Below are 19023 nucleotides of genomic sequence, written 5' to 3'. Positions count from 1 at the left end.
CTATAGTAACCTGGACTTGACTCCGCACGCCGCGTTGTTTCTGGAGCAGGGGTTAGGTAGCACAATGCAGTACAGGCGCCGGTCATGGGCACAGTACCGAGCACAGTGGTTGGTAACCCCTGTCCTGTCCTATCCTGGGTGGCATGGCTTCGATGTGACTAGTGTCTAGTCGGCCATGCCGCTGTGTCGAGCCATCGTTCGGCTAATATCGCAGGAGCAGTCGAACACGCCGATCGGACGTGACGTCTTGTTCAGGAAGTTGGTCGAGGCGGAGGTGACAGGGTTATTTTGTCGAGCCAGCCTTGAGCGAGGCGAAGAATCGGCGTCTTGTCCAAGGCTGTACGCGTAGGGCCTCGGGCGAGACGGAGAATTGGTTCCTCGGCCGAGGCCTTTCGCGTGAGGCCTCGAGCAAGACGAAAAATTGGTAGGCCGTCCGAGGCCCTCCATGCGAGGCCTCTAGCGAGGTGGAGATTCGGTAGGTCGGTCGAGGCCTTCTGTGCGAGGCCTCTAGTGAGGCAGAGAGTAGGTGGCTTCGGACATGGCCGGGGTTTGGCCAACAGTTGTCCCTTGGCCTTGACTTTGATGGGGTCTAAGCGATTTTTTCGATTGTCGCTTAGGGGACCCCTTCTTATGGTATCCGACAGTAGCCCCTGAGCCTCAGGGAGAGTGTGAGCGCTCTCTTTAAGGTTTTGTCGAGACTCGGCTCGTAGCAGCTCCTAGTAGGATGATGTTTCGTACTCGAGGCCTCGGTGGGTGCGCGTGAGCGTACCTACCGGGTGTAGCCCCCAAGGCCCTGGAGGAGTGGATTTATTCCTCCAGTGGCTTTTCTTGCATTATGAGAGGGGTTTTATTACGTTTGCCGGTCCCATGAGTGTGAGTTTGGGTCGCTGAGCCTCGGCAAGGTTGCAGGAAGAGCCCCCTAGCCTCTGCGCGGAGCGAGAGGGCCGTCAGAGGTTCCCCTGGCTTTTTGTGCGGCCCTCATGCATCCTTTTTGTTCGGAAGGAGGGGTGGAGGGTGTCTGCTACACTCGGTGGGCGCGAGTAGTGACACCCCCGGTGAGCTGTTATCGGATAAGTCTAAGTGGAGGCCCGAGCCCCATTCGCTAGGGGTCGACTGGTGGTCCAAAGACGCACTCCAAGAGTACCAGAGGGTTTCTCTAGTGGGTGCCGGAGCTGTTCGATGGGCCTCGGTGGCTTGGTGCCTCCCTACGGTGGGATCCCATTCGAAGACCTCCCTACCGGTCTTGGACACAACTTAGGGCATCCTGAGTGATCGTTTGCTCGGGCCTTGGCCATGCGCGGGCTCACCCCTAGTCATCCCTAACTCTGCTACCCTAGGGTGGCTGTTGAAACTCTCAGGGACCCAGCCTTCGAACCCCTGGACCATAACAGGCTCGATGCCCTTTATCATGTTTTTCTAAGTCTTCGAGTGCGAGCTTGGGTTGCTTATCTTCATCTTAGGTACAGGAAGAGCCCCCGAGCCTCTGCACGGAGTGAGAGGGTGATCAGGAGTTCCCCTGCCTTTTGTGCGACCCTCACGCATCCTTTTTGTTCGGACGGAGGGGTTGTTTGTCGAGCCCCCTCGAGTGCGAGCCTAGGTCGCTAGGTCTTGGCAAAGTTGCAGGAAGGGACCCCGAGCCTCTACATAGAGCGAGAGGGTGATTGGGAGTTCCCCTGGCTTTTTGTGCGCCCCTCGCGCATGAGGGTTTGTTTGCCGAGCCCCCCTCGGGTGCGAGCCTGGGTCGCGGGGTCTCGGCATATTTACAGGAAGAGCTCCCTAGCCTCTGCACGGAGCAAGAGGGCAGTTAGGAGTTCCCCAGCTTTTTGTATGACCCTCATGCATCCTTTTCGTTCAGAAGGAGGGGTTGTTTGCCGAGCCCCCTCGAGTGCGAGCCTGGGTCGCTGGGTCTCGGTAAGGTTGCAGGAAGAGCCCCCTAGCCTCTGCATGGAGCGAGAGGGCCATCAGGGGTTCTCCTGGCTTTTTGTACGACCCTCGCACATCCTTTTTGTTCGGAAGGAGGGGTGGAGGGTGCCATGCTACCCTCGGTGGGTGTGAGCAGTGACACCCCCAATGAGCTGTTATCGGGTAAGTCCGAGTGGAGGCCCGTGCCCCATTTGCTAGGGGTTGGCTAGCGGTCTAGAGACGCACTCCAAGAGTACCAGAGGGTTTCTCTAGTGGGTGCCGGGACCGTTCGATGGGCCCCGGTGGCTCAGTGCCTCCCTACAGTGGGATCCTATTCTAAGACCTCCCTGCCAGTCTCGGACATGACTTAGGGCGTCCCAAGCATTTCGCTTGCTTGGGTCTCGGCCTCGTATGGGCTCACCTGTAGTCGTCCCTAACTCTATTGCCCTAGGGCAGCTGTCGAAACCCTCGGGGGTCCAGCCTTCGAACCCCTGGACCGTAACGGGCTCGGCGCCTAGTTCCTTCGTCTGAAAGGAATCGGGTGGGGGATATTCCCTCCCCTCATTGGTTTGACAACAGCAAGTGCGCCTTTTGAGGCAATTTTCTCGGGGAGGTAGAATGGCGCCTGCCACTGCAGCGATTGGACGTGACGCTGTGTCAGTAGATGGAACATAACTATTCACGCGATTAATGAGGAAAAGGTGGGTGCGTGGGCGGTAAAATCGGATCTGGATTAACTGTGCCGGATCTGGGGGAAACTTTCTCGATTTCATCGCTCGCCGTTTCGCCTCCTTCCTACATAAATACGCAACGAGCCTCTCCTCTCCCCTCCTTACCTTGCCTGCATTTGCCCTTGCCGCCCTTGAGCCGTTGCTAGAATAGAGAGTGCCGGGGAGAAGAAGAGGGAGAGAGACGAGGTAGAGAGAGCGAGAAAGGCCCATCGTCATAGTCGTATTCTCCGTCGCACCCCATGGCTGGCACCATTGTCATTGAGGTGAACCCTTGGGGTCAATCCAACATCACCATGGAGACGCTCCAGTCGCTTGTCGACGGCGGCCTTCTCCATCCGGTTACCGACCCCAACAGGCCAGAGTGGATCACTCCGTCGGGCGAGCCGGAGTCGAGGCCACACGACGGCTACATCGTGAGCTTCATGTCCTTTCACGAGCGCGGCCTTGGCTTGCCGGTGGACCAATTCATGAGGGCGCTCCCGCACTACTACGACGTGGAGCTCCACAACTTCAACCCCAACTCCATCGCGCAGGTGGCCACCTTTGTCGCTGTCTGCGAGGGTGAAGGGTCGAGATGGCAGACTAGAGGGGGGGTGAATAGTCTTTTCTAAAACTTAATCGCATCGGCTAACCGATATAAATGCGGAATTAAAATTATCGGTCTAGCCAAGACTATACCCCACTATATATGTTCACTAGCACCTTGCAAAGATAACAATTATGCAACAAAGGTGCCGGGCTAGCTAGAGCTCACCTAACCAATGCTAGGAGCAAGGTCACACAAACCTATGCCTCTAGTACTTTAAGCAACGAGGGAGCTCCTACACATGTTAGTAAGCAAAAGCACAAAGCTAACTAAGCTCACTAGCAATGCTCTATAACAAGGCAACCAATGCCTAATTAGAGAGCGCAAAGACTTAGCTACACAAACTAAGCAATGTGACTAACAAGGTTACACAAACCAAATTAGCCACGCAAGGGAGCCACTTCTATGCTATACAAGCAAGAAGGTAATTAGCAAGCTACACAAACTAACTAATTACTAAAGCAACAACACAAGCTCAATGTATATGAAAGTAATTGCAAGCTTGTGTAACGGGGATGCAAACCAACGGGAAGAACAAAGGTTGACATGATGATTTTTCTCCCAAGGTTCACGTGTTTGCCAACACGCTAGTCCCCGTTGTGTCGACCGCTCACTTGGTGGTTCGGTGGCTAATTAGCATCACCTGCTAAGCCCGCACGTCGGGCGCCATAAGAACCTACCCCTTGAGTGAGGGTAGCTCAATGACACGCTTTACTAGAGTTGCTCTTCACGGCTCTCGTGGGGCAAGCACAATGCCCCTCACAAGCACTTCTCTGGAGCACCGCACAAGCTTCTTGCGCGCTTCGTCAGAGACCACCACCAAGCCATCTAGGAGGTGGCAACCTCTAAGAGTAACAAGCACCACCGGCTTACAACTCGATCACCTAGTGCCACTCGATGTAACCTCACGATGCAATCGCACTAGAATCGCTCACTCACATAATCGAATGATCACTATCAAGTATGTGTGAGATGGAGGGTTCCTAAGCACTCTCAAGCATGGACACAAAGTCCCTTAAGGTGCTCCACACCAGCCATGGCTGAAGGCCACTTCTATTTATAGCCCCAAGGGCTAAACTAGCCGTTACCCCTTCACTGGGCAACGGTCGGGCCGACCGGACGCTCCGTTCGTGTTGACCGGACGCTGGACCTCAGCGTCTGGTCACTCGCAGACGGCCACGTGTCCCGGTTCCAATGGTTACTTGACTTGACCGGACACAGCAGCTCTCAACTGACCGGACGTTGGACCCTCAGCGTCCGGTCGTTTCCAGTAAGCTCCCGAGCATGACCGGACGTGTCCGGTCGAACGCGATTGGACGCAGCCCCAGCGTCCGGTCACTCTCTAGCTACTGCTACACTCCACTTCAACTGACCGGACGCTGAACCCCCAGCGTTCGGTCATTTCCAGTAAGGTACCGACCTCGACCAGACGCGTCCGGTCACACTTGATCGGACGCAGCCAGCGTCCGGTCACACTCCAGCTTCTGCGTCATCGTACGTCAGCCTGACCAGACGTAGCCTGCCAGCATCCGGTGCATTCAGATCCAGCGTCCGGTCAGTTGACCGACGCCAGCATCTTCGCGACCAACTTGTTTTCACTTCTAACTTCTTCACCCTTGCTCCAATGTGCTAACCACCAAGAATTTTGCATCCAGCGCAATAGAAAATAGACATTTCATTTTCCTGAAAGCGCCAAATCTCGCCTCGCAAGCTCGGCGGGAGGGAGAGAGGGACCCAAACCCATCTCACCCTTGCAAACACCACCTCCTTTGTAAATATGCCAACACCACCAAGTATACACCACCATGTGTATGTGTGTTAGCATTTTCACAATCATTTTCCAAAGGATGTTAGCCACTCAACTTGCCACGCCACTCGATCCTAGCGACAATGCAAAGTTAGATCACTTGAGTGGCACTAGATGACCGATATGCAAACAAGTTTGCCCCTCTTGATAGTACGTCCATCTATCCTAAACCTAGTCATAAACTTCTCTACATACCTATGACCGGTGAAATGAAATGCCCTAGGTTCTACCTTTGCCTTGTGCATTCCATTCCATCTCCTTCAATGTTGATGCAACACATGCACCAACACGATCAACAATGATATGATCCACTTCATATCATCACATGATTATATTGGTTCATCGATCTTGACTTTACTTGCTCTTCACCGTTGCCATCGTCCATCGGTGCCAAGTCTTGCTCAAGCTTCACCGCCACGCGGTCCATCACTCCAAAGCCTTTGACTTGCCCTTCACACTTGCAACCAGTCCATCAAGCCAAGTCTTGTCTTGATCTTCTCCACCTTGATCACATGACTCAATGTCATGTCTCATGTGCATTTAAGCTCCTTCATCATTACATGTGTGAGCTTTGCAACATCTCCAAGCCATTTTCACCTTCATGGCATATGTTGCTCACACACATGTACTTGTGGACTAATCACCTATGTATCTCACATAAACACAATTAGTCCACCTAGGTTGTCACTCAATTACCAAAACTAAACAAGGACCTTTCAGAGGGGTACCTGGGGATTGCTCCCCACTAGGAGCTGTGGCTCCACCTTTTCCGGGCAGGGCATACCACCAAGCCAACAGGCATGTTAGGCACGAGGAAGGCGGTGAGGGCTGGCGGCTGCACTCTCCAAGTGCGCTAGGACCATCAGTACCTTTACATCCTGGCCCAGCTGGCGTCAACCAATCATCGTTGGTACACCAGCTGGTTCTACCTCTGCAACGACGATGGCGGACTTCCCCCCTACACCGGGCAGATCGTGGAGAGCTGCCTGGAGAAGTAGAAGTATGGCATCCCGAGGGAGGATCAGCCCAAGCTGCGACCACTCCTAGAGGGGCTGGAGAGGCTATGGGGCCGCTGCCTTATTGCGGCTGTGGTTGTGGCCGCCTTCCACCGTCGGAGGGTGCTGCCGTTGATGGCTCGGCGGTGGCACCTATTCGAGATGAGACCAGATGAGCCAACCGAGGGCATCTAGATGTCCGCCTCTGCCCTCTTCGACGAGGAGATTCTTCGCTGGGTGAGGGAGACGGTGGAGGCGAAGCTAAGGAGCGGTGGCCTGACCCCCATCATGATGCGGCCGTCGTAGGGGTTCCTCTCCCTGGTAAGTCACGCGCCGCTGTAGCCCCCGAGGCCTCCTCGTTCCTTACCGTTATCTGTTCCCTTACCCATGTTTGCCATTCCGGCAGGGGATGAGGGACGTTCGAGCCTCCCCACCACCCGTTCCTGAGGATGCAGCACGGCGGGCGACGAACCGGGTGCACACCGAGGTGTAGAAGAAGCGAAAGGACACCAAGGAGGCAAAGCACAAGAGGAAGATCCTTGCACGCAAGGGACTAGAGAAGCGCCACCGATAGTAGAGGCAGGACGGTCTCCCGGTGGAGTCATCTTCGTCGCTGTCACTATCGATGGAAGCTTCGGATGGAGATGATGAGAGCGAGGTGGGGCAGGGTCCCCTAGACCATCTTCCTGACGTCAGGGAGATGGTGCCCGGGGCGTCGGCGAACAGCCCAAAACTCCTAGGAGGAGGAGGAGGAGACGCCTCAGGGCCGGTGATTGCCCGCCCTGGGGCCAAGGCCGACACGCCCGAGGTGCGGGCGTTGGGAAAGCATGCCGTCAGCCCAGTGGGCTCGACGGCAGAGGTGGAGTAGGTGGTGGCGGGGGCGATGCAACTGCCCCCATAGAGGATCGGGGGGGGGGGGGGTGCTGGGGTCCGTCGAGGACCGGCCAGCACTAGTGGATACAGAGGCCGTGCCTCTGCCGCCACCACCGCCTTCGTAGAGGAGGGTCGTCGTGCCAAAGCAGTTGCAGCCCCGCTCGAGGTAAGCGTTTTTCGACATAGTTGCAGCATCTTTCGTTCATCCTTCGGTCACCAGCTGACCTCGTAAGTATCCCGTCTTTAGCCGGAAGCGTCCTGCGGAGGTTCCCACCTTGGCGCCACTTAAGGCACTCAAGGTGAGCCCCAGCTCCACCACCCACTAGGTGGTGGAGGCACAAGCCGCCATACAACATGGCGCGGTGTCGGTGAGGGCTGACCCGAAGAAGCCGGCCACCCAAGGAGAGGCTGCTGAGGCGACCCCAACACAGACAGGGGAGGGAGCACCTCCGCCCCACGAGGCCGAGGCTCGTGAGTCAGATGGGGCTGAGGTGCCCCCAGTTGCTGAGGCCACCGAGGTCAAGGCCCCCCAGGCCTCTGAGGCTAAGGCGATGGAGGCCGGGGTTCCTAGGACCGCCGAGGCTGCGGCGGCGGGGGCCAAAGCCCTTGGGACCACCGAGGCCATGGTGGCGGAGGCTAACATGAGCACGGCGAAGCCGGTGGCCCAAGAAGTGGAGATGAAGGCGGTGGAGGCCTCAGTGGTGCCCCTGGTCCAAGGCCTACCACTGTTGTGGGAGAGCGCCCAAGAGGTGGAGGTCCATCCGATCTCCTCTAATGATACTTCTCGGGCGCAGGAGGTGGTCGACGCCGAGGTGGCCGACACCGTGGAACAGCCAGCTCTGACCCTGAGCGAGGGAAGCTTGGCCCTTGTTCGGGTATGACCCGAGCCCCACGGGTGGGATCACCCGCATGTCCTATGGTAGAGCCGGGACGACCCTTAGGGGGAGCCTTTGTTCGCCCTCGAGGATGTGGCTAAGGGCGGGCGCTGGGACACCTTCGAGCAATACCGCTAGCTGGCAGAGCAGTCACTGCGGACGGCGCTATCTGTGGTGGCCGACGATCTGCCCGGGGTTGCCCAGGTTCGCGCCTTCTTTTCTCATGTGGTGTCGTCTTTTTCTGAGTTTTCTTGTAGTGAATGACCCCTATTTTGCCTATCTAGGAGCTCAAGACCCGGTCCCTTGGGAAGTTAGTGTTCCTCCAATAGGAGAGGGACATTTAGGACCAGCTCTAGCGGTAGAAAGACTTGCTTGCTCGTGCCAATGAGCTTCTGTCAGTGTGGAGCACGGAGGTGGAGGACCTCCGCCTACGTGGTGCCGACATGAAGGCCACGGTGGTGGTGGCTCAGGAGCAGGTCACCCCCTTGGCGGCATGGGTCAAGGAGCTGGAGGAGGAGTTGACTCGTGTGGTTGGTGATCGAGACGCCTTTAGGTCCTAGGCTGGAGAAGCCACAGCCTCTGTCAAGGCCCTTGCTGGATAGCTAGGGATGGAGCAAGGTGCGCACTAGCTAACGAAAGGTGCCTTGGATGAGGCCCTCAAGGCGGCTGAGGCTTCCCGGACCGAGGGTGTGGTCTGGAGGGGAAAGGCCGAGGGTGAGTCTTATTCCCCTTGTTTTATTTGTTTTTCTTGTGTTCGGCCCCTAACTCCTTGGTGTGATACAAAGCTGGAGGGAGAGGCTTCTAGGGCGGCCGAGGCTTCCTGGGTCGAGGTCTAGCGCCTGAAGGAGAAGGCCGAGGCTTCTTGGGTCGAGGCCCAGTGCTGGAAGGAGAAAGTCGAGGCCTCCCGGGCTGAGGCCCAACGCTGGGAGGAGAAGGCCGAGGGTGTGTCCCGTAGGCTTCTGCCCCTATTTGGCTTGTTTTCCTTTGTGCTCAACCCCATTCCATTGCTTTTGGCTCAGAGCTAGAGAAGGAGGTCACCCGGGCAGCCAAGGCCTTCATCGCAGTGTAGGCAGTGCTTGAGACCGAGATTGGGGAGCATGATGTGCTGAAGAGTGCCGCCCGTACCGCTTGTGAGGCCCTAGAAGTTGAGGGGGTCCAGTCAGGAAGCTCCCTCGAGAGCCGCTTGATTGCGTTGAGCGGCCAAGTATGTGAGCGACTCCGGGGGGCGCTGCATACGGGCATTAAGCGCGCCCTGGCCATCATTGCCTCGCACTACATCAGCGTTGACCTCAAGGCTATCAGCGATGGCTACGTTCTGCCTAATGATGACAGGGAGGCCGACGAGGAGGTAGCAAAGCTGATGGAGGCGACGGAGGGCCCTGGCATGGCGCTGGTCAAGCTATTCGAAGAGGAGATGGTCCCTCCTTTGCCGTCCGCTGATGCTGGAGACCCTGAGCCTTGACCTGGGCCCAAGAGGCCATGTAATTAGATTAGGGATTATGTTACCCTACCGTAACACTGGCGGCCATTGAGGCCTTTTTAAAGTAATCATGCGTCTACGCTTCTTTAATCGTTTTTCATTGTATTTTCGAGCCTCTGCCCTCTGTCTCATTTCTAAACAAATCCCTTGCAAAAAACTTCCTCGGAGCTTAAGCTACCCCTCAGGCAAAAGGTGGTGAGGGAGTGCCATAGCCTAGAGGCATAGGCCGTCTCGCAACTCAGCTGGCCTTCTGGCCTTGAGACAGTCTTTCGGTCCTTATGTTTTTTCACAATCAACTTGTCAGAGTACGCTAGAGAGTTTGGCGTAGGATTTTTTTTTGAAAAACGACTAAAAAATGGTGCGTGGGACTTAGGGGGGGAGTCCTCCCTTCTAGCCCCTGAGGGAGGCTCGGTTCTACAGAGGCAGAGCCGTGTCTCCCTTATGGTGTTATCATAATGCCGAGGCCCGTGATGGGCTCGGCGGGTTTCTCGAAAAATTAGAACAATTAAAGAATGCTTCTTAATTGTATTTCGAGAAATAATGTATACAATGCTTGGGAATTTAAGGGTAAAAGCGACGTAGCTGTTCTATGTTCCAAGCGTTGGTGAGGACTTCGCCCTTCTCGTTGGCTAGCTTGTAAGTCCCGGGCTTCAGCACCTGGGCGACGATGTATGGTCCTTCCCATGGCGGGGTTAGCTTGTGGCGGCCCTTGTTGCTCTGCCTCAGCCTTAGCACTAGGTCACCCACCTTCAGGTCTCGGCTTCGAATGCACTGAGCTTGATAGCGTCGTAGAGCTTGTTGGTATTTGGCCGAATGCAGCAGCACAACATCTTGGGCTTCCTCCAGCTGGTCGAGGGCATCCTCGCAGGTAGTGTGGTTGCTCTACTCGTTGTAGGCCCGAAGCCTTGGGGAACCGTACTCGAAGTCAGTGGGGAGGATGGCCTCGACCCCATAGACTAGAAGAACGGTGTAAAGCCCGTGGCTCGGCTCGGGGTATTCCTCAGGCTCTAGATGACTGACGGGAGTTCGGCAAGCCATTTCTTGCCAAACTTCTTCAACTGATTGTATATTCTCGGCTTGAGGCCCTATAGGATCATGCCATTGGCACGTTCTACTTAGCCATTCGTCCTAGGGTGTCCCACGGCCGACCAGGCCACATGGATGTGGTGGTCGTCGCAGAACATCAGGAACTTGCGACCGGTGAATTGCGTCCTGTTGTCAGTGATGATGGTGTTTAGAACCCCAAACCTATGGATGATATTAGTGAAGAATAGCACCGCTTGCTTGGATTTGATTTGATTGATCAGACGAGCCTCGATCCACTTGGAGAATTTATCAATTGCTACCAACAGATGGGTGTAGCCCCCGGGGGCTTTCTGTAGAGGCCCAACCATGTCCGGCCCCCATACGGCGAAGGGCCATGTAACAGGGATGGTTTGGAGGGCTTGGGCTAGGAGGTGCGTTTGTCGCGCATAGTACTGGCATCCTTCACATGAGCGTACTAGCTTGGTTGCATCAGCAACCGCCGTCGGCCAGTAGAATCCTTAGCGGAAGGTGTTTCCGACGAGCGTTCGAGGCGCCGCATGGTGCCCATAGGCTCCCGCGTGCAAGTCCCAACGTAGGGCTCAACCTGCCTCGGTAGTGATGCATCGTTGGAGGACACCAGATGGGCTTCACTGGTACAACTCGCTGTCGCTAAGGACATAAGCTTTGGCTCGTCGCACAAGCCGTCGGGCTTCGGTCCTATCTACGGGAAGCTCTCCTCGAATGAGGCAATCAAGGAATGGGACCCACTAGTCCATGCCTTGGTCGGCCTCGGGAGGTTCCGTGTTGACTTCCATCACCTCGGGCTCGGCCGAAGGGGTCTCGGCGATGGAGGGGGCCTCAAGCCCTGCGGTGGGCTTGACCGATGGGCCCTCTCTCACCGCCGAGGCATGGTCGATGGAAGGCTTGCGGAGGTCTCTAGCGAAAACATTTGGGGGGACCGGGGCCCATGCCGACACCATCTTTGTTAGTTCGTCCGCGGCCTTGTTGAATTTACGCGCGATGTGGTTGAGTTCGAGACCGTCAAACTTGTCTTCGAGGCGACGTACCAGCTTGTAGTATGCCTCCATCTTGGGGTCATAGCAGTTCAACTCCTTCATCACCTGATCGACGACAAGCTACGAGTCGCCCCGCATGTCGAGGCACCGTACTCTGAGTTTGACGACGATCTGCAAGCCATTGACGAGGGCTTCGTATTCGGCTGTGTTGTTGGAGGCGGCGAAGTGGAGCCGAATCATGTAGCACATGTGTACTCTGAGGGGTGAGATGAAAAGTAGACCCACGCCCACCCCGGTCTTCATCAGGGACCCATCAAAGTACATGGTCTAGCATTCCGCCTAGACTAGGGTAGGTGGTAGTTGGGTGTCGGTCCACTCTACCATGAAATCGGCCAAGATCTGAGATTTGATCGCTTTTCAAGGCGCAAAGGACAGAGCCTCCCCCATGAGCTTGATGGCCCACTTGGCTATCCTACCCGAGGCCTCCCGGTTATGGATTATCTCCCCTAGGGGGAAAGATGACACCACGGTTACCGGGTGGGATTTGAAGTAGTGACGTAGCTTGCGTCGAGCCAAGACTACGACGTAGGTCAGTTTCTAGATGTGGGGGTAGCACGTTTTGGTCTCGAAGAGTACTTCACTGATGAAGTAGACAGGTCGTTGGATGGGTAGAGCATGCCCCTCTTCCTGCCTCTCGACTACTACGGCTGCGCTGACCACTTGGGTCGTGGCGGTGACATAAAGTAAGAGAGCCTCGCCCTTGGCTGGTGGTACCAGGATGGGAGGATTAGTGAGCAATGCTTTGAGTTTGGTGAGGGCTTCTTTGGCCTCGAGGGTCCACGAAAAGCATTCTGATTTCCTCAAGATGCGGTACAGAGGCAAGCCTTTTTCACCAAGGTGCGAGATGAAGCGGTTCAGAGCCGCAAGGCATCCCATAACCCTCTGTACTCCCTTAAGGTCTCGGATCGGTCCCATGTTGGTCATGGCCGAGACCTTCTCTGGGTTGGCCTCGATGACACGTTCTGAGACTATGAATCCCAAGAGCATGCCTCGGGAAACCCCGAACACACACTTCCCGGGGTTGAGCTTGATGCCCTTCTCTCCGAGGCATTTGAAGGCTATCTCCAGGTCGTCGATGAGATCCTCGGCCTTTTTGGACTTGACCATGATGTCGTCCACATAGGCCTCGATGGTTCGCCCGATGTGCTCGCCAAAGACCTAGGTCATGCACCACTGGTATATGGCCCCTACATTTCTGAGGCCAAATGGCATAGTCACATAGCAGTACATGCTGAATGGTGTGATAAAAGAAGTCATGAGCTGGTTGGACTCTTTCATCTTGATTTGATGGTAACCGGAATACGCATCAAGGAAAGATAGGATTTCGCATCCCGCAGTGGAGTCAACGATTTGGTCGATCCGAGGTAATGGAAAAGGGACTTTCAGACAGGCTTTATTCAAACCAGTGTAGTCTACACACATCCTCCACTTCCCATTTTTCTTTTTGACTAACATAGGGTTAGCTAACCACTCCGGATGGGACACTTCCTTGATGAATCCGGCCGCCAAAAGCTTCTGCACCTCCTCACCGATGGCTCTGCGCTTTTCCTCATCGAATCGGCGCAAGCGCTGCTTCACCAGCCTAGAGCCAGCCTGGATGTCTAAGGCATGCTCGGCGACCTCCCTTGGTATGCCTGGCATGTTCGAGGGACTCCATGCGAACATATCGGCATTCGCGCAGAGAAAGTCGATGAGCATGGCTTCCTATTTGATGTTGAGGGTGGCACTGATCCTCAATGGGGTTGACTGAGACGAGTTTGATGGCCTCCATGGGCTCGAAAGTCCCGACATGACGCTTGGAGTCGGGCACCTCGCTATCGAGTTGGTCGAGGTTGACGAGGGTCTCAGCCTCCACGATAGCCTCGGCGTACTCGATGCACTCGACGTCGCAGTCGTATGCATGCTCGTACATGGACTCGATAGTGATGACTCCGTTGGGGCTCGACATCTTGAGCTTGAGGTACGTGTAGTTGGGGACCGCCATGAACTTGGCATAGCACGGCCGCCCCAGGATGGCATGGTAAGTTCCCTTGAACCCAACCACCTCGAAGGTGAGGACCTCCTTGCGGTAGTTGGAGGGAGTACCAAAGCAGACGGGTAGGTCGATGCGCCCGAGGGGCCGCATGCGTTTCCCCAGCACAATGCCGTGGAAAGGCGCGGCGCCACCCCGGAGCTACGACTGGTCGAGCTCCAGGAGCTCCAGGGTGTTGGCGTAGAGGATGTTGAGGCCGCTGCCTCCGTCCATCAATACCTTAGTGAGCCGGGTGTTGCCGATGATGGGGTCGACGATAAGTGGGTATTGCCCAGGGTTTGGGACGTAATCAGGATGGTCGTCCCAATCAAAGGTGATTGCCTCCCAAGACCAGTTGAGGTACCGAGGAGCGGCCATCTTCACCAAGAAGACCTCCCGGCATTCCCTCTTCCGCTGGTGTGCCATGAGGCTCGCTGAAGGCCCACCGAAGATCATGAAGGCATTGTGTACTTCAGGGAATCCGTCGTCCTTATCGTCGTCCTTGTCGCCGGCGCCCTTCTTCTTGGCATCGTCATTGGGGAGCCCGAGTTTGGCGTAGTAACACTAGAGCATGGTGCACCCTTTGAGGGCATGCTTCACCGGACCCTGGTGGTAAGGGCAGGGTTTTTTGAGCATGTCGTCGAAGAGCTCGGGGCCTCCGGGGCCTCAGGCATTTTTGCGCTCTACGACCATGACTAGGTTGGCCTCGAGGACTTCCTGCTTCCCCTGGTGACACTTTTTCTTTTTCTTGGGAAGGTGGGGAGCCGAGGCCCTGGGGGCCTCGTCCCTCTGCTTCCCCTTAGCGTCGTCGTCAGGGAAGATGGCCCCAATGGCCTGTTCGCCCGAGGTGAAGTTGGTGGCGATGTCGAGGAGTGCGGCCATCGAGGTTGGTACGTTTCGGCCCAATTCTCGGACCAGGTCTCGACGGGTGGTGCCGGAAAGGAAAGCCTGGATGATTTTCGAGTCGCCAACGCTTGGCAGCTTAGTGCATTTCTTGGAGAAGCGCTGGATGAAGTCTCAGAGAGACTCGTCTGGGCCCTGGCGACAACTTTTGAGGTCCCAGGAGTTCCCAGGGCGCATGTATGTGCCCTGAAAGTTCCCGACGAAGACCCTTACTAAGTCGCGCCCGTTGTGGATCTGTGAGGGAGGGAGATGTTCAAGCTAGGCTCGTGCCGAGTCTGATAGGAACAAAGGGAGGTTGTAGATGATGAGCAGGTCATTGTCCGCGCCACCTAGCTGACAAGCCAAGCGGTAATCGGCCAACCAAAGTTTGGGATTGGTCTCACCGCTGTACTTCATGAGGTTGGCCGGTTGTTGAAACCAGGCCGGGAAATGAGCAACGTGGATTGCTCTGCTAAAAACTTGAGGGCCAGGTGGCTCAGGGGAAGGACTGCGGTCTTCCTCGCTATTGTAGCGGCCACCTTGATGCGGATGGTAGCCCCAGGCGGGCCCCTCATTGTCGTGTCGCCGTCGCCTACTGATCACTTCATGGTCGCCCTGTGCCTTGCATTGGTTGCCAAGGCAGTCGTGCAGCAAGGGGACCCTATTGATCATCGGTGCGCGAGCGGGTTTGGGACGAGCCGAGGCCTCCTTGTCCTACCGAGGTAGTGCCATGGGAAGGTCTAAGGCGCCTCCGCACCGTCGGGAGGCGGAACTCTCGGCCTGCTGCACCGCGGTGGTCTCGAGGAGATCCCGGAGCTCACCGTGGACCCGTCGCCCCTCCATAGTAGAGGGCTCGGGCATCATTCGGACTAGCATTGCTACGGCCACGATGTTTTGGCTAGCGTGATTGAAGATTGGGGGTTGCTCACCCCCTTTGTCATCGTTGATGCGGTGGTGGACGTCGCGGGCCCTCCACCGGGCTCCTCTGCCATCACCGTGACCCTGCTGCTCCTACTCGAGAGTGTCTTGGAGCTGCTGCAAAAGGAGTTGGTCTTGCTCGACCTTGGCCTGAAGCTCACGGAGCTGCTCTAGGTCTGGGCATCGTAGTTGTCTGAGGGCGAGGCTCTCATTCCATGCTACTGGTGGGACAACGCGTGAGGGTGTGGCATCACCCGCTCCCTGGCAAAGTGGGGTATGGTTGTCTACCCCCTCGTCCTCATCGCCCGTGCTCGGCATCCCGAGTCCAACGTGGAAGCACTCACGAGTGGGATCATAAGTGCCTTCATCGTCAGAGTCGGAGTAGCCGAAGCAGTAGTCGCTCGTGGCTAGGAAGCGACGCATGGCCTTAGGGTCGCGAACTCTGAAGAAGTCTGCTCTGGCCCATGCCTTGTCCTCCTCCAAGGAGTCAGCGTGGGCGTGAGTCGAAGTCGTGGTGCCGAAGTCGAGGGTGAAGCGTCGGTGGCGTCCTGAGGGCTCTGTGTGAATAGAAGCGTAGGCGGAAGCAAAGGTGGCGGCGGCATTTCTCAACCCAAAGGGGTACGGGGATGGTGCCATCGCTAGGCTTTGCTCCACCGAAGTCGACTCCTTAGGATGTGGCGAGGTAGAGCTCGATGACGGGACGTCGTCGTGCGCCACTGGCATCTTTCCCTTGTCCAGGCTCAGGCTAGACAGGTCCCCAACTAGGGACCTTGTGCCAACAGCTGGCGCGTGGAATACCGGTGGAGGGCGGCATGTCGCCCTGAGTTCACGTGGTGTTGGGGTGGCTTTGCTTGCGTCGCGCCTGGCGAGCGCGACGAGAGCGGCCGCCCGGGCGTCGCCTGTGCCTGGGCTGCGGGTGCGTGACGTCATCATCGATCAGAGGGGCTCGGGGTGTGAGAAGTACCATATCGTACTCACATCCTAGAGACATGAACTCTAGGCTCTCGAACCAGATCACCATGCCGAGACGCAGTGGTCATACAGGATTTGCCATCTGAAACTTGTTAGGGAGATGAAGCTGACACACAGCGAGCCCCTACCTGGCGTGCCAACTGTTGGTGTTTTGGACCGGTGGGCCCTCAACCAACTAGTAAAAACGTACTGCTGCCCCTAATCCCGAATAGTGATGCAAAGAGACACAAGGTTTATACTGGTTCAGGCAATGAGTGCCCTATGTCTAGTCTGAGAGATCGATCTTATATTCCTTGCACCGAAATGCTTGTAGTAGGGGATTACAAGCAGGGCGAGAGAGGGAGCTGGTCCTAGGTCTCTGCATGGAGCGACGTGGATTGCTTGAGATGTTGATCTTAGGCGGCGAGGAAGCGTGCGTGTTACAGAATGTCGAGTGTGTGTTCGTCTACCTCGTGGACTCGTGAGCCTCCCCTCCTCTGAAACAGCCCAAATCCCTCCCTTTTATAGTTGAAGGGGGGACAGGGGTGATACATGTGTTAGCCACGTGGCATCGTGCGAACAAAGGCGGCATGTTCGAGCCCTGTAGCCTATTACTATGGCGGCATGGTTGATGGAGTGGTCCTACCCTTGAAGTGCTGGAGCAACGCGCCGGTCACATCCAAACTTGTGCGACGTGGGAGCTCCAGTGATTGCTGGATGCAGGGCCTGGCGAGCGACGTGCTGGTTGCTGTGCGTTGACTGCGTGAAGAGCCAAGGCCCAGTTGGTGCCGAGGCCAAGCCATCGTAGGGGGCTCGGCAAGTGCGAATCCCGAGGTTGCCGAGACCTCGAAGTAGACTGCCGAGGCGTGGAGGGAGCAGTTGGTTCTGTACACTCATTTTGAGGCTATATTAACCTAGACTTGCCTCCGCACGCCGCGTTTTTTCTAGAGCAGGGGTTAGGTAGCACAGTGCAGTACAGGCGATGGTCGTGGGCACAGTGGTTGGTAACCCCTATCCTATCCTATCCCGGGCGGCATGGCTTTGATGTGACTAGCGTCCAGTCGGCCACGCCACTGTGTCGAGCCGTTGTTCGACTGATATCGTAGGAGCAGTCGAACGCACCGGTCGGACGTGACGTCTTGTCCGGGAAGTTGGTCGAGGCGGAGGCGATGGGGTTATTTTGCCGAGCCGGCCTTGAGCGAGGCGGAGAATCGGCGTCTCGTTCGAGGCTGTACGCGCGGGGCCTCGGGCGAGACGGAGAATTGGTTCCTCGGCCGAGGCCTTTCGCGCGAGGCCTCGAGCGAGATGGAAAATCGGTAGACCGTCCGAGGCCCTCTGTGTGAGGCCTCTAGCGAGGCGGAGATTCGGTAGGCCAGCCGAGGCCTTCCGTGCGGTGCCTCTAGCGAGGCAGAGAGTAGGTGGCTTCGGACATGGCCGGGGTTTGGCCAACAGTTGTCCCTTAGCTTTGACTTTGACGGGGTCTAAGCGATTTTTTCGATTATCGCTTAGGGGACCCTTCTCGTGGTACCCGACACTAGGCATACCCAACATTTTGCCACAAAAATTAGTAGATATAAGTATACACATATGTATGATATAGTTAAGCTTTAATATTGTAGCTCTCTTCATCTTATTTATCAAAAAACAGCCAGACGGATTCTACTCCATTCTCCACCCTCGGTCTAGCAACTAGCGAGGTAGAGCGCAAGAGCCGCGAGCCCAATGGACGCTACCACAAGATGAAATCCTAGCACCTGCCAAGCAAAGATGTCGGCCACCCCCCTGACTACTTCGAGCACTCGGCAAGCAGGTAGGTATAGTTCAACCGTGGGTCGCCTCACACCCCGCTAGATACCAGCGGGTCAGAGGGCACGCTGGTCGCCAGCATAGGCGCACACCACTGGAGGTGTTTGGAAGTGTAGACAGATCTTGATTCGGTATCTTTGTTAACCAAATTTTGAGGCAACAACTCAAGTTCTTTGATCTTGGCTCAATTTGTAATATATTTTCTTTAGCTTGGGGCTTGGGCATACCCAAGTTTGAAATCTTGGGTCTGCCACTGGCTATGCTCCATGCTCCCAACCTGCGTCCAGGGCCGCCCTGGGGAGGTGCACATGGTGCCACTGTCTAGGGCCTAATCTAAGGGAGGGCCCAAATCTATAGATATGCAACTCCCTAAGGCCCGAGCCAACGAAAGCCTAAACAACCAAGTAGATAGCGAGGCGCCCGCGGCTCGACACTTCCATCATCCCTGTGACGGTTTAGTTGCTAATGCACCACCCACTCCTACTCACTACTCGCCAATCACCGTGACACCAGTATGCCATGCCATCTCGCCTCATGGAGTCACAGTCTTGGATGGACCACTGCCGGTCGAATGGGACATCAGATAACGGAGTAGTAGCCATGGGGATTTGGGGCTCCTTTGAAATGCTAGAATTTTATATGAATCAATTTATTTTCACAGAAGAAGTAATTTTATCTTAAACGCTAAATGGTAAATAGTCGGTCACCCTTTGTTTATGGGTTTAGACTGTTTAGGCGGTTTTTAAATGGAGTTAAAATAGTCTAGACAATTTTGTACAGTAACACTTACATATATACATATTTATGTATGTAAAAGCTAAATATGCTATAAAGTAAACATATTTACGCATATAATAATTAAGTATTCTACTAAACATTTTTTTGGAAAAAAATAAATCCCAATCCACCTCATATATTTACGATTTTGGGTGCCAAATGTAGTATGGCTATTTAGCTCATTTAATAACGTTTAAGCTCGATTCTGTTGGACCATTTAAACGGTTTAGACGAGTCTAAACCATCTATGGCCTGTTTGGAACGCAAGAATTTCACAGGAATCAGTTCAATTTCACAGGAAAAACGCAGGAATAGAAAAAAAATCCC

Source organism: Miscanthus floridulus, chromosome 11 (genome assembly GCF_019320115.1).
Source record: "Miscanthus floridulus cultivar M001 chromosome 11, ASM1932011v1, whole genome shotgun sequence".
In the NCBI taxonomy this organism is placed as follows: domain Eukaryota; kingdom Viridiplantae; phylum Streptophyta; class Magnoliopsida; order Poales; family Poaceae; genus Miscanthus; species Miscanthus floridulus.
The sequence above is the reverse complement of the archived record's forward strand: the minus strand, read 5'-3'. Positions refer to the sequence as shown.